Below are 26,083 nucleotides of genomic sequence, written 5' to 3'. Positions count from 1 at the left end.
CTTTTATGCCCAAATACCACACCATAATTTCCTCCCTTAGATGAGAATGAAGATGGTAACATCCCAAGTGATGTTGTACTCAAGCATAGGGAGAAGGAAAGGATCAGCAGAGGCCATAATCTTAGCATGCCGGTTTGTGCCAAAGAGAAGAGCGATACGTTGTTGAAAGAAGATCTTGCAACTCAACATGATATGAACTGATATATATCAAGGAGCTTGAAGGGGCTGATTGGGCCGGATGGGAAGATTCCGAGGAAACATTGCACCTCCTTCATAGATACCTTTACACTTAGCTCTAAACACTCTGCAAACTGTCATTAGACACATAAGCCTATAACTTTTGGTAGAGACATGATACCAAATATTCAAACACATATAGAGATGTGCCTTGAGATTGGCTTCGTGGTAATATACATTTCATGAGAAACAAAGAAGCAGCCAGAAAGTTATGGGCAGTTTACTAGATGAGGGTAAAAACTATCATGAAAATAGAATTTAAGGCGATACTCATTAGTGCATCTCGATATCATCATGACGTCAACATCCTCAACCTGATAGGTTCCATTGGTGACATTCATATACATCCTTATGGAGGCATGGCCAAAAGTAGCCAATCTCTACTTCTGTTGTGGATTTAACCCTCGAGGAAACATGCCTTCTTCCACATATTGCTGAACATCTTGTAGTTCTTGCCATCTAGGGTCTACCAAAGAAAACACCCCTCGGTCTTGTACTACAATGGCTTGAGTAGCTAACTCATCTGCCCTTTGATTTTATTTTCTGTTTATATGAACAAACATGCAAAAATCAAATTGACTACATAGTGCCATAGCCTTTTGATTAAGCTCCTTCAAATGAGGACTTCTTGTCTGGTAATGCCCTTGCATTTGCTTTATAATAAGCTGAGAATCTCCTCTTACTTCTAATTCTTTAACTTGACTTTGAAGACAACCCTCCAAACCAATAATCAAAGCATTATACTCAGCCGCATTGTTAGTTGTGATACCTGGAAGCTCTTGTCCTCTTGCCCACACCTCTTGACCTTCAGAACTCATCAAGACTATCCTCCTGACTCCTTGTTGGCATGAAGGACTAAAGGCCCCATCAAAATACAAGACAAAAGCTGTTGGTATTGTCTCCCTTTCATCATTAATGTCCTCCTTATATTTCTTTTCTTCTCTTATATCCTGCTGTCCTGTGAGCAAATCTTCCATAGTGGACCTAGTGGTATTTTCAGTGACAAAAGAGAAAGAGATCTCTTGAAGCTCTGACAACCATTTTGCAAATCTCCCCCCAAGATTAGCTTGCAAACTAGATATGCTAATACAGACTGAGAGATAAGAAAGAAAAATGTCTGAGGTAATAAATAGGAGCAAAACTTTCAGACTGAAAACACCAAAGAGAGGGCTTGCTACTCCATTTCTTCATACCTTGTTTCCACCTCTGGAAACTATTGGCTAGCATAATAGATGGGTTGCATTCTACTTGCCTCTCCTTTATGTAGCAATACAGCACCAATTGAATACAAAGATACACTCGGATTTACATAAAAGTCTTGAGACCAATCAAGGGGCTTCAATATTGGTCCCTTACTCATGGCCTCCTTAAGTTGTTGAAAAGACTCTTGTTGCTCCACACCCCATTGGAAAGAAACTCCTTTTCTTGTCAACAAGTTCATGGGATGCACTATCTCTGTGAAATCATCACAAAAGCGTTGATAATACTTATTCTTTCCTAGAATTCTGTGAACACCAGTGACACTCTTAGGACTTGTTGGCAATGCCATGATTGCTTGAACCTTGTCAGGATCCATTTGCAGACCTTCTTTAGACACAATATGCCCCAACAAGACTACTTTTGTTTGAGCCAAATGACACTTGCCAGGATTTAGACACCCTTTTGCTTCATCACAATCCTAGATAAGGCCATCTTGAACTTCTCCATGTGATCCATGTGCCAAGAATATTTAATGCAAAAATTATCCAAAAACACCCTTATGAACTTTCCCAAATAAGTCGTGATCACTTGACTCATGAACTTTGAAATGTAGCTGGTGCATTCGTCAACCCAAAAGGCATCACTCTGTAAGAAAAAACTCCCCAAGGTGTGACAAATGATGTTTTCTTTGGATCTTCCTCTCGAATACAAATCTGAAAGTACCCACAATACCCATCACATATAGAATACATCTCATGCCCTGCTACTTAGTCTAGTATTACCCCTACCCTATGGAAGTAGGAGATCATAACTATCGGGAAAGTATATATCCAAAGGGTTGGGATTCATTGTTCATAAAAAAACTCTCCATGATGTGGAGGAGAATGGTAGAAGTTCCATTCATCACATGGATTGCAGAGAATGGCACCAGTGCCATTCTCTTGATGTGAAGGTTATCACATGAGAGTTTTCTCATCTAGCCTTCTGGAGAATTGCAGTGATGCCAATCTCTATGTGAGTATGTGTAGAATGGAATTGGTGCCATGTATCACATGGATTGCACAATATTGCATTGGTACATGGATTGAAGAGAATGGCACCAGTGCCATTCTCCATTTCTCCATGCATGAATGGCATTTGTGATATTCCTGAAATATTCATATGATGTTGTGGAGAATGGCACCAGTGCCATTCTTCAAACTTTAACTCATATACAACTCAAATTATTCTTGTATGTCGATACTATCACAGATGATGATTAGAGAATGGCACTGGTGCCATTGTCCACAACACCATATGATTATATTGATCCACTAACGTAGGAATTAGTGCTATGCCTTAGAGGGGGTTGTGTAGATTTGCCCCCATGTCGTTCTCTATATATTCACAAATATATTGGCACCATGTGAGTTGGTGGAGAATGGTGCTAGTGCAATTATATATTGAGTTTGTGGGCAATGTCCACTCCATACTCTAAGTCAAGATGGAGTTGGGATGAGTTTGGTTGATAAATGGTGTCCATCAACAAGGAAATAATGAATAGATTACACTTGTCTAAAAAATGAAACCACACAGGCATTGCATAGAACAATGAGCCCTACCCAATGGCAGTGGGAGCTCATAAGCATAGGGAAAGTATATATCCAAAGGCTTGGGATTCCTTGTTCATAAAAAACTCTCAATCCCAAGAGTTTGGATGCATTTCATTTTGATATATGGTGCCTATCAACAAGGCAAGAATGATTAGATTGTAGTTGTTTTGACATAGTGGAACCACCACGTGCATTGCCTAGTGCAATGACCCCTACCCCATGGTGGTGGGAACTCGAAAGTACTGGGAAAGTCAACAAGGCACTCTCAATCCCAAGAGTTGGGATGAGTTTCTTTGATATATGGTGTCCATCAACAAGGCAAGAGAGATTAGATTGTAGTTTCCTCACATAGTGAAACCACCACGGGCATTGCCTAGTGCAATGGCCCCTACCCTCAGGGGGGTCACTATGTATAAACCCTCAATATCACGTGCGTTCAAGGCCTATATTTAAAATCCCTTATCTGTAAAATTTTTCAGTAATAAAATGTACCCCTTTTCTATATAAATCTGTAAATTTTTTCCAAAACTATTTAAAATAGTCCCTTATGTATATTTATTTCTGTAAATTTTAGAAATAAAAAATATCCTTCTGTTGAACTCACGTGATAGGGTTACATATGATGAGTGACCCCCCCGAGCCCCTACCCCATGGTGGTGGGAATCCAAAGGTTCCAGGAAAGTCTTTATCCCAAGGGTTGGGATTCCTTGTTGATAGAATAGAAAAACAAGGCACTCTCAATCCCATGGGTGGCCATCAACAAGGCAAGAATGATTAGATTATATTTGTCTAACATAGTGAAACCACCATGGGAATTGCAATGTAGACCTGGTATTTTTGTGGAGGAATGGAACTAGTGTCATTATCCATGTGAGTTTTTGTTGAATGGTACCATCTCCATTTGAGTTTGTGCTCAATGGTACCATCTCAAATTTGTTAAAGTATCACATATGCAAATGTCTCTCCTATGCAACTATCACATGGCTTTAAGAGATTTGGGCTATGAAGAATGGCACTGGTCCCATTCTTCACAAACTCACATGTAGATAGTTCCATTCAAGACAAAATCACATTGAGATTGGCACCAGTTCCATTCTCTTCTAACTCACATTGTGTGAAATGGAGATTGACACAAACACTACAAGACACAGGCCCTTTTCCGACAGAAATACCGACCTTTTTTACACTAAATTAAAAGTTTTTTTTTGATGGGTGCAAAGGTCGGTATTTACGTCGCTATAAGCGTCAAAAAATAACGGTCACTATATAAGAGTCACTAATAAACGTCACTATACAGCGACACTAGCAAACGTCGTTATATAGTGACAATTAATAGAAGCTTCAAAAAGAATTTAGTGGGGCTAAACAAGGCCAAAGCAAGCCCTGTTTTGCCCTACTAATGTTTTTTTAAAGGTAATTACAAAAGAATGTTGTTTGTTACAAAATTTTCTTTATGACAAGGGTGATACAAAATCGCTCAAACAAGTTGAGCAACAAAAGCATATCCATGTCAAAGATATACAACATTGTTTGTTACAAAATTACCCTTTCGAAAGAGAGGAGAAAAGAAGAAAAGAGGGAAAAAAAGAGAAAAAGAGAGAAAGCATATGCTTATGAAAAGAAGAGAAAAGAAAATGAAAGAGAGGAATAAGAGAGGGAAAAAAAAGAGAAAGAAAAGAAAGGAAGAGGGGAAAAGACAAGGAAAAAAGAGAGGGGAAAAGCATATGAGCATATGAGCATATGCTCATGAATAAGCATAAGCATATGTGCATAAGCATAGGCAAATGCATATGCTTATGAAAAGAATAGAAGAGAGGATGAAAGAGAGGAAATAAGAGAGGGAAAAAGAAAAGGAAGATGAGAAAAGAGAAGGAAAAAAGAGAGGGGAAAAGCATATGAGCATATGCTCATGCATAAGCATAAGCATATGAACATAAGCATAGGCAAATGCATATGCTTATGAAAAGAAGAGAAAAGAGGATGAAAGAGAGGAAATAAGACAAGGGAAAAGAAGAGAAGGAAGAGGAAGGAAGAGGGGGGAAAAGAATGAAAAAAGAGAGGGGAAAAGAGCATAAGCATAAGAGAAGGAAAAAGAAGAGAGGAAAATAAGAAAAGAGAGGAGAAAAGAAGAAAACAGGGGAAAAAAGAGAAAAAGAGAGAAAGCATATGCTTATGCTTATGCATGAGCGTATGAGCATATGCTCATGCATAAGCATAAGCTTATGAGAGAGATGACAAGAAAGTGGGATCATGCTAAGCCTAGTGTACATAAGATCGATGTAAGGACCACGGAGGCTCAAAGCATATAATGGAAAACATGAGGAGAGAGAAACCAAATGGGAAAGACTCAATCTATTTCAATCTATATATGATCAACAATACATGATAGGCTTCTTATATAGAGAGAGCCTTTAGAATAGTCAAACCATGTGGGATCCTCTCATCCACATCTCTCCTTGTGGATATCCTCAATCCACATCTTCACATCTTGTAGTCCACATCCTAGGGTGGCTACTTTAATTCTTTCCTATACCATACCTTAGCCCTTTAATCTATGTGCTCATGGCACCATATCTCAATACCTCCCCTTGGTGCCATAATCCGTTGGCTACTACAAGGTGGTCAGATGTGAGTTACATTCCATCACCTCCCCTTAGTGCTTGCATTGCTACTTTAGGTGGTAAAGTGTGGCTTTTACATGTCAATACCTCCCCTGGGTGCTTTCATAGCTACTCTCAGGTGGTCAGGCTTGATTTACAAAAACATAGGCAAGGTTGGCAAGGTTTTTGCTTTTCAATACATTCCATTGATGTCACCTTTTGGCTCATGGCTTGATGACGATGCTATGTAGTTGACCTGCTGGTTCTTCAATCTGCAATCTTCTTCCTTGTGTCCTAGTTTCTTCCAATGGTGACACTTTGGTTTGTTCTTCAATCTACAGTCACTTTGATAGTGACCCATCCTTCCGCAATGGTAGCACTTCGTTGATGTTTTACTGAATAGTGCTAGTTCTTCATTATAGCTATTGTGTGTAGATGTCGATGTCGATGGCGATGCCTTCAACTCTCTTTCTTTTTCGAGAAGAGAGGATACACATTCTTCAAACCTTGGATCTGGCAAATTCTTCAAAGTGGTTATCAATGCACTATACTCTGCAGGCATGCTTTTAAGGAGAATTGCAAGTGCATCTTTCTCTCCTACTTTTGCATTTATGCCCTCTAGTTGAGTCATAATGCTTTTGATTTTGTTGACAAATTGTGCCATGGATTCATTGAAGCCCATGTGCATACCATAGTATTCAATCTTAAGATGGATTTCTTGGTTTTTGGCTTTGCACCAAACACTGTGTTCAACTCATCCCATGCATCCTTGGCATGATCCTTAGAGTCTATATGATGAATTATGTTTGGACCCAAGTGCAATCCAATGAGTGATAGTGCTGCTTCATCTTTTTCCTTCCAAGCATCATTTTGTGCAGTGGGTATGTCTTCTTTTATAGTATTCCAAAGCTTTTGGTGCATCAGGAGATATCTCATTTGTGTAGACCATGTGTGAAATCCTTCCCCGGTGAACTTCTCAACAGTTGGGGTGCGGATTGCTATTGCAAAGGTCTTACCAGTTGATGATACTTTCAAATCTGGCAGTGTCTAATTGCATACAGAAAATTTGAGTTGACAGGCACGTAGAGCTCAAAAAACTGGTTATTTTTCCTTTTTGGAGCGTGTGCAAATTCTTCCTGGATTGCAAGTTATGGCTTGTCGAGGTTTCTGTGAAGAAGAGGGGGTCTTGATGATGTGGCATAGGAATTCACATGCTGAATTTCAAACTGTGCTTAACAAGGGCCTCTGGGCTTAGGTGGCACTTGGTGATGTGGCACTTTTAACCCAAGGCTACATGAACTTAACCATGGTTCAAATAAACCAAGCAACTGAACCTAACCACAGTTAGGTTGACCAACCTTATCCACTGGTGAACCAACGTTATCTTAACCTAACCAGACAATAACTTAACCAACCCTATCTCATTAGGGTTTTAAAAATGCCACGTGTCAATTTTTGAAGACCTTAGAGAACTTTGTGGAGAAACTGAGAAACAGAGATGGCGCGTTCGGCCGATTTTGCAGAGATGCGATGAGTTGCTGGGAGTCAAACGAAGCCATGCTGAAAGGATGGAGGCCGTTTGCTACGTTGGAGATGCAGAATCTCGTGAAGAGGGAGCCTGCCGTCTGGTGATTGGAGGGAGTCCGTCGGCCGTGCGCTGGCGATGGGTACCAAGAGCCATTTGTAGAAGGCGCTCTATGCTATAGTCGCTGCTGTCGGTGCTAGAGCTAGGTGCAAATGATGTTCCGTGATGGAGGCAGTTAATGGAGCAATCGTCTCGAGACACGGCTGTGATGTGCCGTTGAGGTCGAGCTACTTCGTGTGTGTGTGGCAACTGCTGCTACTGTGATATGGCCGCCCGATAGAGCTCGTTGGAGCTGCTCTTGATTGAATGCTTGAGAGTCGCCTTGGAGCCGCTTATCCATGGAACTTAGAACTGCGTTGAGCTTTGTTTGACCGTTTTTGTCTATTCTCATCGCCCTTCTTCTGCATCTTTGCCTATTATGTAGAGGTCGCAGCCGGTTGATGGAGTCATGGCATAGTAGACGTTGAAGGTGGAGGCACACGGGATCTCATATGCTTGTAGAAGCTTTTGTTGAAGCTCTAACTAGACTCTCACACCTCTTATCTCTCAATGTAGAACCTAGTGGAAGAATGACGGAAACTAGCAAGCCAACATGAATGGAAATCACTCAAGAACTCTCACAAAGTATTCTCAACTCTATCTAAAGCTTTTAGCTAAACCTGCTCTGATACCATGACAAGAAAGTGGGATCATGCTAAGCCTAGTGTACATAAGATCGATGTAAGGACTACGGAGGCTCAAAGCATATAATGAAAAACATGAGGAGAGAGAAACCAAATGGGAAAGACTCAATCTATTTCAATCTATATATGATCAACAATACATGATAGGCTTCTTATATAGAGAGAGCCTTTAAAATAGTCAAACCATGTGGGATCCTCTCATCCACATCTCTCCTTGTGGATATCCTCAATCCACATCTTCACATCTTGTAGTCCACATCCTAGGGTGGCTACTTTGATTCTTTCCTATACCATACCTTAGCCCTTTAATCTATGTGCTCATGGCACCATATCTCAACAAGAGATACATAGACAAATGAATATGCTTATGAAAAGAAGAGAAAAGAGGATGAAAGAGAGGAAATAAGAGAGGGGAAAAGCATAGAAAGAAGAGAAAGAAAGAGGGGAAAAGAGAAGAAAAAAAGAGAGGAAAAGAAGAAAAGAGAGGAAAAAAGAGAAAGCATATGCTCATGCATAAGCGTAGGCAAATGCATATGCTTATGTAAAGAGGAGAAAAGATGATGAAAGAGAGGAAATAAGAGAGGGGACATGAAAAGAAGGAACAGGGAAAAAGAGAAGGAAAAAAGAGAGGGGAAAAGCATATGAGCATATGAGCATATGCTCATGCATAAGCATAAGCATATGAGCATAAGCATAGGCAAATGCATATGCTTATGAAAAGAAGAGAAAAGAGGATGAAAGATTGGAAATAAGAGAGGGGAAAAGAAGAGAAGGAAGAGAAAGGAAGAGGGGAAAAGAGAATGAAAAAAGAGAGGGAAAAAGAAGAAAAGAGAGGAAGAAGAGGAAATAAGAGATGGAGGGAAAGAGGGGGGAAAGAGGGAGGAAAAGAGGAGAAGAGAGGAAGAAGAGAGAAAAAGAGAAGAGAGGGGAAGGAAGGGTTCCTACGCCCATCATTGCAGCTAGCGCTTAAAGTGCTAGCTGCAGACCAATGCAAATAATGGAAACAAAAAAAGGAAAAAAGAGGAAAAACTTTCTTACCTAGAAAAGTTCCGCTCAGTGTTTCATGGACTGGCCCTACAAAAGAGAGGAAACATACAATTTTTCTAATAACTAGTTAGAGGAAGGAGGAGTTTACAGAAGCAACTTTCCAAAGAGATTGGATTGAGGGGACAAACATAAGCCTACAAACAAGGAGAAAGCATGAAAGGAAGGGAAAGAGGAGGAAGAGAAATACCAAAAAGAGAAGAGAAAATCTTGTGTTTTGTCCTTAATCTCTGAAAATCAAGCATGAAAATTAGCACATAGGCTTAGCAATGCAAGGAGAAACATGCTTCAACTCTCACAAAATGAAATCTCACAAAAAATGAACCTACATTGCTTAAAGAGACAAACCTTCTTGAAAAACTTCCTTTCATACAAGTAGAGAGGGAGAAGGGTGGGGAGGGAGTACAAGTGTCAATGGGAGAGGGGCTTGGTACGTAGGGGTGAGGAGTGTGGGGAATAGAGGAGAAAAGCAAGGTTTTTGAATAGAGGAGAAAAGCGTGGAAGGAGAGATTTTTGCTTTTCTCGCAATAGAGTTGTGAAAGACAACATCACATGGGGTTTTGGGTTTTAGTTCCCGGGCCTCCGGATGTCCGATTCCAACGTTTCCAGTGCCGTTTCTGGGGTTTTGGGCCGTTCCGTGCCAGATCGCGTTTTGCTGCAAATCCCACTTTTCGGCCTTTTTGACCATTTTCGGGCCTCCGAATGTCCGATTCCAGCGTTTCCAGTACCGTTTCTGGGGTTTTGGGCCGTTCCGGACGCGTCTACAGTGTCAGAATTACCAAATTCTGCACAGAAAAGTGTTGCTCTTATATGAACATTGAATGTAAAGCATGTGAAAGAATATATTTATTCCTTTTCACACTGACATTTCTCACGCAAGTATCCATATTTTCTTGCTTTTATAGAGAGAGAAAAGAGAAAATAGTGAATTTCTTACAGGACCCCAAAATGAGCTCCCTTTTTTCCTAATGTAGACTACTGTGACGCCAAAAATTGATATTTTTAATTTGGCATTGGTATTGTTTTTCTCTATGTTTGATAAGAGTTTGAGTATCAAGTGATAGCCTAGCGGCTCTCACTTATTTCTATTTTCTATGATATTGTATGGGATTGAGAGGATGAGTGGAATGGCTCATTGTAAATACCATAGGTATGAATTATAAATACCTTGGTATGGGGTGAGAGTTATTTGTGTATGGGATATTATGAGTTTTTTAGAAGATAGAAAGAGTGAGTCATATAAAGAGGTGGGCTCATGTCCATGTGTTCCAATAATATAAGAGAGGCTACATGCCAAGCATGTGGAAGGCATGTGGAGGAGTGTGAAGTCAAGAGGAATCCTTCTAGAACTCCTATGTGGAATAAGGAGGATGTGGACATGTGGAAAAGAGAGGGTCCCTATGGGCTCCATGTGGGGAGACTCTTGACTTTCTCAATATTTTAAGAGTCTTGAGCATCTTTTGATGGGACACATGGCAAGAGTAGCCAAAAAGGACATGGATGGTGACATACGTGCTTATGTGATTGATGGGGAAAGGAATCTACAGGCAGCAATTGTAAATGGGTGAAGGAGGGTAACAAAATCTCTATAAAAGGAGCCCTCCTCTCCCTTGTTCATCAATCTCTTCCACCATTGGGCCTTATGTTGCTGTAGTTCTAGTCTCCCCAAGCCTCTTCCATGAGCCTTCTCTTCCTCTTGTAGATATTCTCTTATGTAGACTCTTGAGTCCTTCTCTCTCTAGTTTATTCTCTCTCTATGAGTAGTCTTGGAGCTTCCGCTCCCTCTTGTATGTATGAAACCTCTTCTTCTCCCTTGTGTTTGTAGTGTTGAGGTGGATTCTCACTCTATTTGTAATGAAGGTCACTTCAGGCTCTCTCTCTCTCTTGAGTGTCTCTTCCCTTTTCTTTCTTTCAAAGCCTTAAAAGTTCTTTCTATTCGGTTGCTCACTGTGCACACATGGTCCATTTGTTTCCCGAGCCACTATGCAAACTTCTTCCCCTATTCTAGGCAAAATCTATGAGGAGTGGATCGTTGATGAAGGTGGAGTCTTGAGGAAGCATCCTGCTCAGGCGAAATTAGCCTGGGTGGAGGGTAGTTTTCATGACAGTTTGACCCCCTATTAGTGTTTTGCTCATAAATTTCTGCTCGGTAGTCCGATTGTAATGAAATTTATATCAGCGCGAAGCTCTCTTCAAGGCGCATGTTTCTATATAATCAGATCTTGAATCAAATACTGCTGCAAAAAGTTATGAGTCTCTGTGTTTAACAGTCTATTTTCATAACAGTTTTTACCCCCTTCCAGTAAACTGTCCATATCTCTTCAAACGTCTATCTGTTTTCAATGAAACTTATGTCAACGCGAAGCCCATCTCAAGGCGCATCTCTTTGTGTACTTGAATCTTTGATATCATGTCTCTACTGAAAGTTATAGGCCTCTGTGCCTAATGATAGTTTGTAGAGTGTTTTGAGCTAAGTATAAAGGTGTCTATGAAGAAGGTGCAATGTTTCCTCGGAATCTACCCATCCGACCTAATCAGCCCCTTCAAACTCCTCAATATATATCAGTTCATGTCATGTTGAGTTGCAAGATCTTCTTTCAACAACGTATCACTCTTCTCTTTGGTGCAGACCGGCTCGCTGAGATTATGGCCTCTGCTGATCCTTTCCTTCTCCCTATGCTAATATAAGTTTCATTGAAAACAGACAGACGGTTGAAGAGATATGGACAGTTTATTGGAAGGGGGTAAAAACTATCATGAAAATAGACTGTCAAACACAGAGACTCATAACTTTTTGCAGCAGTATCTGATTCAAGATATGATTATATAGTAACATGCGCCTTGAAGAGAGCTTTGCGCTGATATAAATTTCATTACAATCGGACTACCGACGAGCAAAAAGTTATGAGCAAAACACTAACAGGGGGTCAAACTTTCATGAAAACTACCCTCCACCCAGGCTAATTTCGCCTGAGCAGGATGCTCCCTCAAGACTCCACCTTCATCAACGATCCACCCCTCATAGATTTCGCCTAGAAGAGGGGAAGAAGTTTGCATAGTGGCTCGGGAAACAAATGGACCATGTGTGCACAGTGAGCAGCCGAATAGAAAGAATTTTTAAGGCTTTGAAAGAAAGAAAAGGGAAGAGACACTCAAGAGAGAGAGAGAACCTGAAGTGACCTTCATTACAAATAGAGTGAGAATCCACCTCAACACTACAAACACAAGGGAGAAGAAGAGGTTTCATACATACAAGAGGGAGCGAAAGCTCCAAGACTACTCATAGAGAGAGAATAAACTAGAGAGAGCAGGACTCAAGAGTCTACATAAGAGAATATCTACAAGAGGAAGAGAAGGCTCATGGAAGAGGCTTGGGGAGACTAGAACTACAGCAACATAAGGCCCAATGGTGGAAGAGATTGATGAACAAGGGAGAGGAGGGCTCCTTTTATAGAGATTTTGTTACCCTCCTTCACCCATTTACAATTGCTGCCTGTAGATTCCTTTCCCCATCAATCACATAAGCACGTATGTCACCATCCATGTCCTTTTTGGCTACTCTTGCCATGTGTCCCATCAAAAGATGATCAAGACTCTTAAAATATTGAGAAAGTCAAGAGTCTCCCCACATGGAGCCCATAGGGACCCTCTCTTTTCCACATGTCCACATCCTCCTTATTCCACATAGGAGTTCTAGAAGGATTCCTCTTGACTTCACACTCCTCCACATGCCTTCCACACGCTTGGCATGTGGCCTCTCTTATATTATTGGAACACATGGACATGAGCCCACCTCTTTATATGACTCACTCTTTCTATCTTCTAAAAAACTCATAATATCCCATACACAAATAACTCTCACCCCATACCAAGGTATTTATAATTCATACCTATGGTATTTACAATGAGCCATTCCACTCATCCTCTCAATCCCATACAATATCATAGAAAATAGAAATAAGTGAGAGCCGCTAGGCTATCACTTGATACTCAAACTCTTGATAGAGAAAAACAATACCAATGCCAAATTAAAAATATCAATTTTTGGCGTCACATCTTTCCCCCCCCAGCAGATCCTCTCTAGTATAGAGAGGGTCTGCTGGCCGTCAAGGTGGTCGAGCATAGAAGAATTTAAGGCGATACTCATTGGTGCATCCGGGTATCACCATGCCATCAACATCCTCAAGCTGAAAGGTTTCATTCATGAACTTCTTTTTGACTCGATATGGTCCCTCCCATCGGCCGATAAACTTTTTGTCTAGCCGCTTGTCCAGACGGCTATCAAATCTCATTACCAAATCTCCTTTTGCAATATCTTTCTTCTTGCGTAATTTGGTGTCAAAACGGGCCTTGCACCTTCTTTGAGAAGATTCCAAGTTTTGTAAGGCCTGTAATCTGCATTCATCCAAGGCTTCTAGCTGTACCAAGCGTTGAGCATAGGCATTCTCTTGTCCTTCTATTCTTGCAACAACTGTGCGAAGACTATGTATCTCCAATTCAATGGGTAAAATGGCTTCTATTCCATACACTAGTTGGAATGGTGTAAACCCAATAGCTAGCTTGTGTGTGGTTCTGTAAGCCCATAAAACTTCTGCCAAGTGCCTATCCCAATACCTTTTCTTGGTGTCAACAAGATTTCCCATTGAATTGCACAACAATCCATTTGTTTTCTCAACCAAGCCATTACATTAAGGATAGTATGGCATGGACATGCTATGATTTATCTTTAGCTTATGCACCACATCTTCAATTAGTTCATTTCTAAAAGAGGTTCCTCCATCAGTGAGAATTTCGAAAGGACAACCAAAGCGTGAACAAATTTGATCAAAGAGAAATTTTGCAACTATGCTTGCCTTGCTATTAACTGTGGCCTTGGCCTCTGCCCATCGAGTCGCATAATCTGTGGCCACCAATAAATAATGCTTGCCCTGAGATGAGCGAGGGAGTGGTCCCACAAAGTCCAACCCCCACCTCTCAAATGGTCCATATGCTGGAATAGGCTTCAAGGGACCAGGAATCAAGTGTCGCCTTCCAAACTTTTGGCATACTTTACAACTTCGACACCATTCATATACATCCTTATGGAGGTGTGGCCAAAAGTATCCTGCATTAAGAATTCTCCTAGCTGTGCTTGCTGAAGCAAAATGACCAGAGCATTCATGACACATTTCTAGGATTCTCCTAGTCTCCATGGGATGGACCACCCGACGGAGCACCTTATCTTTTCCCAATTTATAAAGAATGTCATCAACAATAGTATAGGGACAAGCCTTCCTTACCAATCTTTGCTTCTGTTGTGGAGTTAACCCTTGAGGAAACATGCCTTCTTCCACATATTGCTGAACATCTTGCAGTTCTGGCCATCCAGTGTCTACCAAAGAAACCACCCCCCAGTCTTGTACTACAATGGCTTGAGTAGCTAACTCATCTGCCCTTTGATTTTCTTTTCTGTTTATATGAACAAACTTGCAAAAATCAAACTGACTACATAGTGCCATAGCCTTTTGATTAAGCTCCTTCAAATGAGGACTTCTTGTCTGGTAATGCCCTTGCATTTGCTTTATAATAAGCTGAGAATCTCCTCTTACTTCCAATTCTTTAACTTGACTTTGAAGACAACCCTCCAAACCAAGAATCAAAGCATTATACTCAGTTGCATTGTTAGTTGTGATACCTAGAAGCTCTTGTCCTCTTGCCCATACCTCTTGACCTTCAGGATTCATCAAGACTATCCCCCCGGCTCCTTGTTGGCATGAAGGACTAAAAGCCCCATTAAAATACAAAACAAAAGCTGTTGGTGGTGTATCCCTCTTTCATTTTTAATGTTCTCCTTACATTTCTTTTCTTCTCCTAGATCCTCCCGCTCTGTGAGCAAATCTGCCATAGTGGACCTAGTGGTATTTTCAGTGACAAAAGAGAAAGAGAACTCTTGAAGCTCTGACAACCATTTTGCAAATCTCCCCCCAGGATTAGCCTTGCGAACTAGATATGCTAATACAGACTGAGAGGTAAGGAAGAAAAATGGTCGAGGTAATAAATAGGAGCGAAACTTTCTGATGGAAAACACCAAAGAGAGAGATTGCTGCTCCATTTCTTCATACCTTGTTTCCACATCTGTAAGCTGTTGACTAGCATAATAGATGGGTTGCATTCTACCTGCCTCTCCTTTTTGTAGCAATACAGCACCAACTGAATGCAAAGATACACTTAGATTTACATAAAAGTCTTGAGAACAATCAGGGGGCTTCAATATTGGGCCCTTACTCATGGCCTCCTTAAGTTGCTGGAAAGACTCTTGTTGCTCCACACCCCATTGGAAAGAAACTCCTTTTACTTGTCAACAAGTTCATGGGATGCACTATCTCTGTGAAATCATCACAAAAGCATTGATAATACTTGCTCTTTCTTAGAATTCTGCGAACACCAGTAACACTCTCAGGACTTGGCAATGCCATGATTGCTTGAACCTTGTCAGGATCCATTTGCAAGCCTTCTTCAGACACAATATGCCCCAACCAGACTACTTTTGTTTGAGCCAAATGACACTTGCTAGGATTTAGACACCCTTTTGCTTCATCAATCCTAGCTAAGGCCATCTTTAACTTCTCCATGTGATCTATGCGTCGAGAATAGATGCAAAAATCATCCAAAAACACCCTTATGAACTTTCCCAAGTAAGGCTCTAGGACTTGACTCATGAACCTTTGAAATGTAGCTGGTGCATTAGTCAACCCAAAAGGCATCACTCTATAAGGAAAAACTCCCCAAGGTGTGACAAATGATGTTTTCTTTTGATCTTCCTCCCGAATACGAATTTGAAAGTACCCAGAATACCCATCACATACAGAATACATCTCATGCCCTGCTACTTGGTCTAGTATTTCATCTTGGAATGGCAAAGGAAAATGATCCCTCTTAGTGCATGCATTCAAAGGATGAAAGTCCACACAAACTCGCCACTTATTTCCTTTCTTTGGTGTGACAACTATAGGAGATATCCATTCTGAATCATCAACATGAAAGATGAATCCTACCTCAAGTAGTTGTGTTACCTCTTTCTTTAGTGCCTCAGCTTGGATCACCCCCAATCGCCTTAAGCATTGCACAACTGGCTTGCTTTCTGGCTTCAACTCAATCTTGTGCTCCACAAGAGAGACTGGTCGAACCTGTGAATAGCTTGTTGCAAAGAGACATGGAAAATCATCTAGCATATCCAAGTACTGGAGCTTCTCACTACCTGATAGAGAATCATCAAGAAGCTCTTCATTGCGTTGGCGTCGTTTAGTGTGCTCCACATCCTCCACATGAAGTGTCTCTACAGGATCTTTTTGCACCACCACCTTGTTCCTTCCTGACTCATCCTGATCAGCACCAAGACAAAGACCAAAGGCCACTCCTTCCACCTCACCCTCTGAGTTGGACTCCTCGAAGCTACACCCTGTCTCTTCTTCTTCATCGGTTAAGTCAGAGCTTGAACTCTCTGATGTTGAAGACTCCTCCTTGACAACTTCCTTTTTGCGGCTTCTGATGTTGTAGCACACCTTCTTATCATTTCCCTACAAAATCAATTCTCCAGTATCCCACTTTTGAACAGCCTTCACCTTGCGTAGCCAAGGCCTTCCCAAAATCAATGGATAGGCACGTGCATTTGGCTTGGTAGGGATCACCTGAAAAGTAGTCGGCACAGAAATTCCACATATATCCACTTCTAGATTCTTCACAACTCCCAAGGTCTTAACCCTAGTGTTGTCAGCCAATTTGATGCGATAAGGAGAGGTAGTACTAGAGTATTTTAAATCAGCATCTATCATGGTCTTCTCACTCATGACATTAATCGATGCACCTCCATCAATGTACACATTAGAAATCACTTGACCATCAATGATCGCATCAACCACAGGTACATCATCACCAACATCTATATCTACCTTTTGAACAACAGGAATGGCACTTTTCTTCTTTGACACTCTTGTGGTTGCTAGTTTTTCCCATTCCTTCCGTAGTTTTGGAGACAAAGCAAGTAATTGACCGAAGGTGATATGAGCTTCCTTTTCTTTAAGGTCGGACAACAAGTCATAGCTTCCAATTCCTTGTCCTAAAGGAAAGTCTGACTGGCTAGTTCTCCTTCTAGATGCCTTCTTTTTCTTACTACGGTGTTCCTCTTCCCGATGTTCCTCATCTACTTCTTCCTTGCTTTCTTCTTCTTCTTTTGCTTTACCACGCCCCCGTTTAGCCATCATTACCTCTCTTTCCTCATCCCCTGAAGAAGCTTCTAATAAGGATACTTGTTTTTCTTCTTTCTTTCTCAATCTAGGACACTCGGGGCGATAGTGACCTTTTTCATTACATTCATAGCAAGTGACCCCACTCCTATCTCGAGGCCTATCTTCACTCATTGGTGCTCTAGGTTGTCGTGCATTAACCAAATGCAATTTCAAATCAGCAAACTCTGCCATCAATTGGGAGATATTATGATCTAACTCAGAGGACTTTGGTACCTGAGGAGTGACCATTACCTCCACCTTAGAAGTTGAAGATGTTGAAGACACAAAAGAGGATTCGATCTTTAGAGAAGCTTCTTTCTTGGTCGCAATGCAAAGCGCCTCCACGTATGTTGTTGGATCTTTACTCATTACCTTTGAGCGAAGACGAGGCTCCAAAGCCATAACAAATTTGCTCATCTTTAAGTGATCCATCCCTGAGAGACTTTGAGGGGCTGATGATGCAGATGCCACAGCTCGCAAAGCTGCCCTTTCATACTTTGTCCATAAAGTTTCATATCGAATTGCCAATGTAGAGACCAACTCACCCTCTCCTTGACAGAACCGGTCCAACTGAAACATCAAAGCATTTGGCGATTCCACTGCCCCAAATCTCTGCTTTATTGCTGCCACCACTTGGTCCCAGTCCTCCTTGGTAGAGTCTGGCAAGGTCTCATGCCAACTCAAGGCTACACCTTCAAGAAAATCAGGCAAAATCTCTGCTCGATCCTTCATGGACCATCCAGAAAGCCGGCATCCTCGAACAAAATCCCGAAGATAAGACTCCGGGTCTTCCCCTTGGGTCCCTCGAAACACTGGAATCTTCACCATGATGAAACATAAAAAGGAAACACCAAGATCCAAATAATATCCCAAACAAGATCTGAACAAGATCCCACAGAGCCTTAGTATACCAAGACCAACTTATTATGCATAACCACTTGTTGAAAACCTTCCACAATGTGATCCTCAACAAAATCTTCAAAAATAAGTGACCAACCAGCACCATGAAAACATTGTGTATACATTCATTCTAGAATCACCCTTTTCACAATAGGAAGTGCACATAAAAGCTTCAAGATATTGTAATCTTCATCATTTGCATAGCAAAAGAAGTTGAAACCATTAAGAATCACCACTCCACTGTTACAGTCGAAAACTACCCAAAGACTCAACTCTTCTTCACACCAAGCTGCCAGTGCATGGAACAATCCCCAATTTATCATTGTGCCTGCTGCCAGCGTTGTCGATTCACTAACATATTCAATAATGCAAACATAAAATATATGATCATGGTGATTGTGCGAATAGCTTGAGCATCACCTTCACAATCTTCAAGTTCTCTTAAACGGGTTGCAATCTCTTCTAATGGAGTTCTTCCAGGCATCTTCTTTATCTCATCAAAACACATGCCTCTTCTAGGCATAACATGCAATCAAGTACACCCGAGACCATTTAGTAAGGTGGGATGAATCCAATACCAAACGTACCCGGTGTCTCCACTAAAAGATGTGACATGAAGTTGGGGGTAATAAACTTCACGCACCTCTTCACTTCCTGCAGCATTCGAACTGACTGCCAAAGATACTTATCATTGAGAATGAGACATTAGAAAGAATCTTTCATGCCAAGATACCACACCATACTTTCCTTGCTTAGATGAGAATGAAGATGGTAACATCCCAAGTGATGTTGTAGTCAAGCATAGGGAGAAGGAAAGGATCAGCAGAGGCCATAATCTCAGCGAGCCGGTCTGCACCAAAGAGAAGAGCGATACGTTGTTGAAAAAAGATCTTCCGACTCAACATGACATGAACTGATATATATCGAGGAGTTTGAAGGGGCTGATTAGGTCGGATGGGTAGATTCCGAGGAAACATTGCACCTCCTTCATAGACACCTTTATACTTAGCTCAAAACACTCTACAAATTGTCATTAGACATAGAGGCCTATAACTTTCAATAGAGACATGGAGGAGACATGATATCGAAGATTCAAGTATACAAAAAGATGCGCCTTGAGATGGGCTTCACGTTGATATAAGTTTCATTGAAAACAGACAGACTGTTGAAGAGATATGGACAGTTTACTAAAAGGGGGTAAAAACTATCATGAAAACAGACTGTCAAACACAGAGACTCATAACTTTCTGCAGCAGTATCTGATTCAAGATCTGATTATATAAAAACATGCGCCTTGAAGAGAGCTTCGTGCTGATATCAATTTCATTACAATCAGACTACCGAGCAGAAAGTTATGAGCAAAACACTAATAGGAGGTCAAACTATCATGAAAACTACCCTCCACCCAGGCTAATTTCGCCTGAGCAGGATGCTCCCTCAAGACTCCACCTTCATCAACAATCCACCCCTCATAGATTTTGCCTAGAAGAGGGAAAGAAGTTTGGATAGTGGCTCGGGAAACAAATGGACCATGTGTGCACAGTGAGCAACCGAATAGAAAGAACTTTTAAGGCTTTGAAAGAAAGAAAAGGAAAGAGACACTCAAGAGAGAGAGAGAACTTAAAGTGACCTTCATTACAAATAGAGCGAGAATCCACCTCAACACTACAAACACAAGGGAGAAGAAGAGGTTTCATACATACAAGAGGGAGCGGAAGCTCCAAGACTACTCATAGAGAGAGAATAAACTAGAGAGAGAAGGACTCAAGAGTCTACATAAGAGAATATCTACAAGAGGAAGAGAAGGCTCATGGAAGAGGCTTGGGGAGACTAGAACTACAGCAACATAAGGCCCAATGGTGGAAGAGATTGATGAACAAGGGAGAGGAGGGCTCCTTTTATAGAGATTTTGTTACCCTCCTTCACCCATTTACAATTGCTGCCTGTAGATTCCTTTCCCCATCAATCACATAAGCACGTATGTCACCATCCATGTCCTTTTTGGCTACTCTTGCCATGTGTTCCATCAAAAGATGCTCAAGACTCTTAAAATATTGAGAAAGTCAAGAGTCTCCCCACATGGAGCCCATAGGGACCCTCTCTTTTCCACATGTCCACATCCTCCTTATTCCACATAGGAGTTCTAGAAGGATTCCTCTTGACTTCACACTCCTCCACATGCCTTCCACACGCTTGGCATGTGGCCTCTCTTATATTATTGGAACACATGGACATGAGCCCACCTCTTTATATGACTCACTCTTTCTATCTTCTAAAAAACTCATAATATCCCATACACAAATAACTCTCACCCCATACCAAGGTATTTATAATTCATACCCATGGTATTTACAATGAGCCATTCCACTCATCCTCTCAATCCCATACAATATCATAGAAAATAGAAATAAGTGAGAGCCACTAGGCTATCACTTGATACTCAAACTCTTATCAAACATAGAGAAAAACAATACCAATGCCAAATTAAAAATATCAATTTTTGGCGTCACATCTAAAAAGATGTGACATGAAGTTGGGGGTAATAAACTTCACGCACCTCTTCACTTCCTGCAGCATTCGTATTGACTGCCAAAGATACTTATCATTGAGAATGAGACATTAGAAAGAAGCTTTTATGCCAAGATACCACACCATACTTTCCTCCCTTAGATGAGAATGAAGATGGTAACATCCCAAGTGATGTTGTAGTCAAGCAGAGGGAGAAGGAAAGGATCAGCACAGGCCATAATCTCAGCGAGCTGGTCTGCACCAAAGAGAAGAGCGATACGTTAATGACAGAAGTTCTTGCGGCTCAACATGACATGAACTGATATATATTGAGGAGTTTGAAGGGGCTGATTAGGTCGTATGGGTAGATTCCGAGGAAACATTGCACCTCCTTCATAAACACCTTTATACTTAGCTCAAAACACTCTACAAACTGTCATTAGACACAGAGGCCTATAACTTTCAGTAGAAACATGATATCAAAGATTCAAGTATACAAAGAGATGCGCCTTGAGATGGGCTTCGCGCTTATATAAGTTTCATTGAAAACAGAGAGACGGTTGAAGAGATATGGACAGTTTACTGGAAGGGGGTAAAAACTGTTATGAAAATAGACTGTCAAACACAGAGACTCATAACTTTTTACAGCAGTATCTGATTCAAGATCTGATTATATATGAACATGCGCTTCGAAGAGAGCTTCACGCTGATATAAATTTCATTACAATCGGACTATCGAGCAGAAATTTATGAGCAAAACACTAACAGGGGGTCAAACTGTCATGAAAACTACCCTCCACCTAGGCTAATTTCGCCTGAGCAGGATGCTCCCTCAAGACTCCACCTTCATCAACGATCCACCCCTCATAGATTTTCCCTAGAAGAGGGGAAGAAGTTTGCATAGTGGCTCGGGAAACAAATGGACCATGTGTATACAGTGAGCAGCCGAATAGAAAGAACTTTTAAGGCTTTGAAAGAAAGAAAAGGGAAGAGACACTCAAGAGAGAGAGAACCTGAAGTGACCTTCATTACAAATAGAGTGAGAATCCACCTCAACACTACAAACACAAGGGAGAAGAAGAGGTTTCATACATACAAGAAGGAGCGGAAGCTCCAAGACTACTCATAGAGAGAGAATAAACTAGAGAGAGAAGGACTCAAGAGTCTACATAAGAGAATATCTACAAGAGGAAGAGAAGGCTCATGGAAGAGGCTTGGGGAGACTAGAACTATAGCAACATAAGGCCCAATGGTGGAAGAGATTGATGAACAAGGGAGAGGAGGGCTCCTTTTATAGAGATTTTTTTACCCTCCTTCACCCATTTACAATTGCCGCCTGTAGATTCCTTTCCCCATCAATCACATAAGCACGTATGTCACCATCCATGTCCTTTTTGGCTACTCTTGCCATGTGTCCCATCAAAAGATGCTCAAGACTCTTAAAATATTGAGAAAGTCAAGAGTCTCCCCACATGGAGCCCATAGGGACCCTCTCTTTTCCACATGTCCACATCCTCCTTATTCCACATAGGAGTTCTAGAAGGATTCCTCTTGACTTCACACTCCTCCACATGCCTTCCACACGCTTGGCATGTGGCCTCTCTTATATTATTGGAACACATGGACATGAGCCCACCTCTTTATATGACTCACTCTTTCTATCTTCTAAAAAACTCATAATATCCCATACACAAATAACTCTCACCCCATACCAAGGTATTTATAATTCATACCTATGGTATTTACAATGAGCCATTCCACTCATCCTCTCAATCCCATACAATATCATAGAAAATAGAAATAAGTGAGAGCCGCTAGGCTATCACTTGATACTCAAACTCTTATCAAACATAGAGAAAAACAATACCAATGCCAAATTAAAAATATCAATTTTTGGCGTCACACTACCTTAGTACCCATCCAAGATCAAGAGCAAGACATGGTAGGATGGGGCATCATGAGCATCAAACTATAGGTTTTCGGCATCGACGCGAGGCACTAGAGCTGCACACTCTCCCTGCACCGACATTGCGAGCTGTTGGAGGATGGATTAGGGGGGATGTTCATTCAGTGGCCTCATCCTTGCATGACATTGTCTCTGCCCTATCGAGATCACCTTTGATTCCACCTCCCCCACCTCCCACATCTATGGAGCCTCCCACATCTACACCACCTCCCACATCTACATTGCCTCAGCATGAGTTGGAGACTCGAGACGCACAGATTGCAGAGTTGGAGGCATTGTTGGCCGAGTCTAGGGATGAGGTTAGTTATTCTGATTATTTTAGTTTATTTTTTTGTTGCATGTTTTGAACTGAAGTTTTTTGGTTAATTCTCACCATGTACGCGACATGTTTGCATTGTAGGCACATCTATTGCGACAGGATATGGAGTCTCGTGTCCGACTATTGGAGGCAGATTTGGAGGAGCAGAGGATTCAAACATGCATAGCCTTCCATCGAGTGGAGCACTATATTTTGTAGTTGAAACATATTAGTCGTGATCCATCTCGCCATAGGATCGACCCTAGTGTGGCCCTGTACCCCGCTCCTCCTATAGATGTGCCAAGTAGGACACCCATAGATGCACTAGTCATAGCCAAGCTTCCTACCACCACTTGCATCCTTTGCGACAAGGATTTTGACATTGTAGGGTGGTTTGGACTAGGGTGCAGCCACATCGCACATCGCCATTGCATGACCCACCACGTGGTGGCACGATCAGTGTGCCGTGTATGCTTTGCTGACATTGATGTGGCCACATACAGAGGACTAGGCATGGATGATCTGTATCCTGGTCATTGTTAGGACATTGATCCATTTGCCCATGTGGTATTGATAGAGCACTACAGGGAGGAGGCACAGAGAGATTTGCTGCAGCAGGAGGGTGCTGATACGTCAGTGGTTGCAGCGTGTGTTCTGTGACGCTTCTCATATCGTGATTTCATGCTAGGAGATGAGGCACGAGCAGAGGAGGCACGCCATATTGAGCGAGAGGTAGAGCTTCAGATATCATTGCAGCAGTGGGTGGAGCAGCAGCTTGGGCGGGGTTGAGACCAGCTTCTTCTACATGTAGAGATGATTACTCATGTTGGATTTGCGGCACGAGTATTCGCAGATGCATGACTTTGGGAGCTGAGGCGCACATACATAGAGGAGGTGAGGGAGGTAGAGATAGTAGCGGTGGCTCGTGCAGCATGCCCTCCTCTTCATCAGGATGAGGCTGGCCCATCTCATGCAAGAGATGAGGCTAGACCATCTACAGCTTTGCCTGAGGGCACACAGCAGGCGGTTGGGCAGCGGGTCATATAGTAGCCACGTTAGAGGATGACTAGAGGATCATATGTGGAGTTATCAAATTCTGATTCAGGATGATTGTTTAGGCTTCACACATATCTTGTTTAGGGATGCACTTCTACACGATGATGATGATTATGTACACATTCATTTTGGTACTTTCATGATATTGTTCTTACTTTTATGATGTATGAGCATTTTGGTACTTTCATGATGTTCTTCTTACTTTGTTTATCTCAGTTTATAGTTTGTTCAAATCTAACATAAAATTTAAAATTAGGAGTATGATTTTGAATTTCAAATATCTCAATTCACACATCTAATACAGAAGGTATTTTAAAAATAATATCGTGTGAAGTAATTGTAAACATTAAGCATTGAAAAGGTGTTCAAGTATAAGGTCTCTCTCTCTCTCTCTCTCGCGCTATGATCTTTATCATTTTGAATATCATATTGAATTTCGTATATATTAATGCTTGCAATTATTACACTAAACCTAAGAGCCATGCGAAGTTTCATCCCCACATGCTTATTTAAAATTAGGAGTATGATTTTGAATTTCAGATATCTCAATTCACACATCTAATACATAAGGTATTTTAAAAATAATGCCGTGTGAAGTAATTGTAAACATTAAGCATTGAAAAGGTGTTCAAGTATAAGGTCTCTCTCTCTCTCTCTCTCTCTCTCTCTCTCTCTCTCGTGCTATGAACTTTATCATTTTGAATATCATATTGAATTTTGTATATATCAATGCTTGCAATTATTACACTAATATTGTCACTAATTCTTGTAAATTGTAGATTAAGATAAAAATGTCAATGTTTAGCATGGAATGGTGCTCATTGGTAGTAACATGTGTCAAACATTAATACATGATTATGTACAATTGGTCCAAAATCATCCCCAATAGATAAGTCCACATGCGTATTTGGTTAGTACGTGCGCCATTTTTCATATGTCATTACTAGTAGGGATTATACCTTCCATGTGGCACATACAAAATCAGTTGGGGACCAAATCTTGTGTGGATGTACGTCTAGGGTAGCCTGAGAGCTGTGCAAAGTTTCATCCATAACAGATAAGTCCACATGCATATTTGGTTAGTACATGCGCCATTTTTCATATGTAGTCACTAGTAGGGATTGTAAAAATGTACACATTATATCTTCCACGTGGCACATACCAAATTAGTTGGAGACCAAATCTTGCATGGATCTAGGTCTAGGGTAGCCTAAGAGCCGTGTGAAGTTTCATCCCCAACAGATAAGTCCACGTGCATATTTGGTTAGTACATGCACCATTTTTCATGTGTAGTCACTAGTAGGAATGCAAAAATGTATGCATTATACTTTCCACGTGGCACATACCAAATCAGTTGGAGACCAAATCTTGTGTGGATCTAGGTCTAGGGTAGCCTAAGAGCCGTGCAAAGTTTCATCCCCAACAGATAAGTCCACATGCAAATTTGGTTAGTACGTGCACCATTTTTCATACGTAATCACTTGTAGGGATTGTAAAAATGTATGCATCATACCTTCCACATGGCACATACCAAATCAGTTGGAGACCAAATCTTGCATGGATCTAGGTCTAGGGTAGCCTAAGAGCCGTGCAAAGTTTCATCCCCAATAGATAAATCCACGTGCATATTTGGTTAGTACGTGTGCCATTTTTCATGCATAGTCACTAGTAGGGATTGTAAAAATGTACGCATTATACCTTCCACGTGGCACATACCAAATGAGTTGGAGAAAAAATCTTGCATGGATGTAGGTCTAGGGTAGCCTAAGAGCTGTGCAGAGTTTCATCCCCAAAAGATAAGTCCACGTGCATATTTGGTTAGTATGTGCACCATTTTTCATGCGTAGTCACTAGTAGGGATTGTAAAAATGCACACATTATACCTTCCACGTGGCACCTACGAAATGAGTTGGAGACTGGTCAAATCTTGCATGGATGTACATCTAGGGTAGCATAAGAGCCAGCAGAGTTTCATCCCCAGCAGACTGAGAAAACCAAACTCCAAGACAAGGTACATGCATTGGGAATTGAATTGCAGCAATTGAAAGACATGAAAGTGACTGCAGAGACTCTCAAGAAAGAGATGGCAGCATGCAAGCCACCATGAATAGAAAACATGCTGAGTTTACACAGCACCTCACCAAGAGGAA

This window comes from Dipteris shenzhenensis, chromosome 27, assembly GCF_047967505.1.
Source record: "Dipteris shenzhenensis isolate YYH24624 ecotype China chromosome 27, Dip_SZ_1.0, whole genome shotgun sequence".
Classification (NCBI taxonomy): Eukaryota; Viridiplantae; Streptophyta; class Polypodiopsida; order Gleicheniales; family Dipteridaceae; genus Dipteris; species Dipteris shenzhenensis.
Note: the sequence above shows the minus strand (reverse complement) of the source record.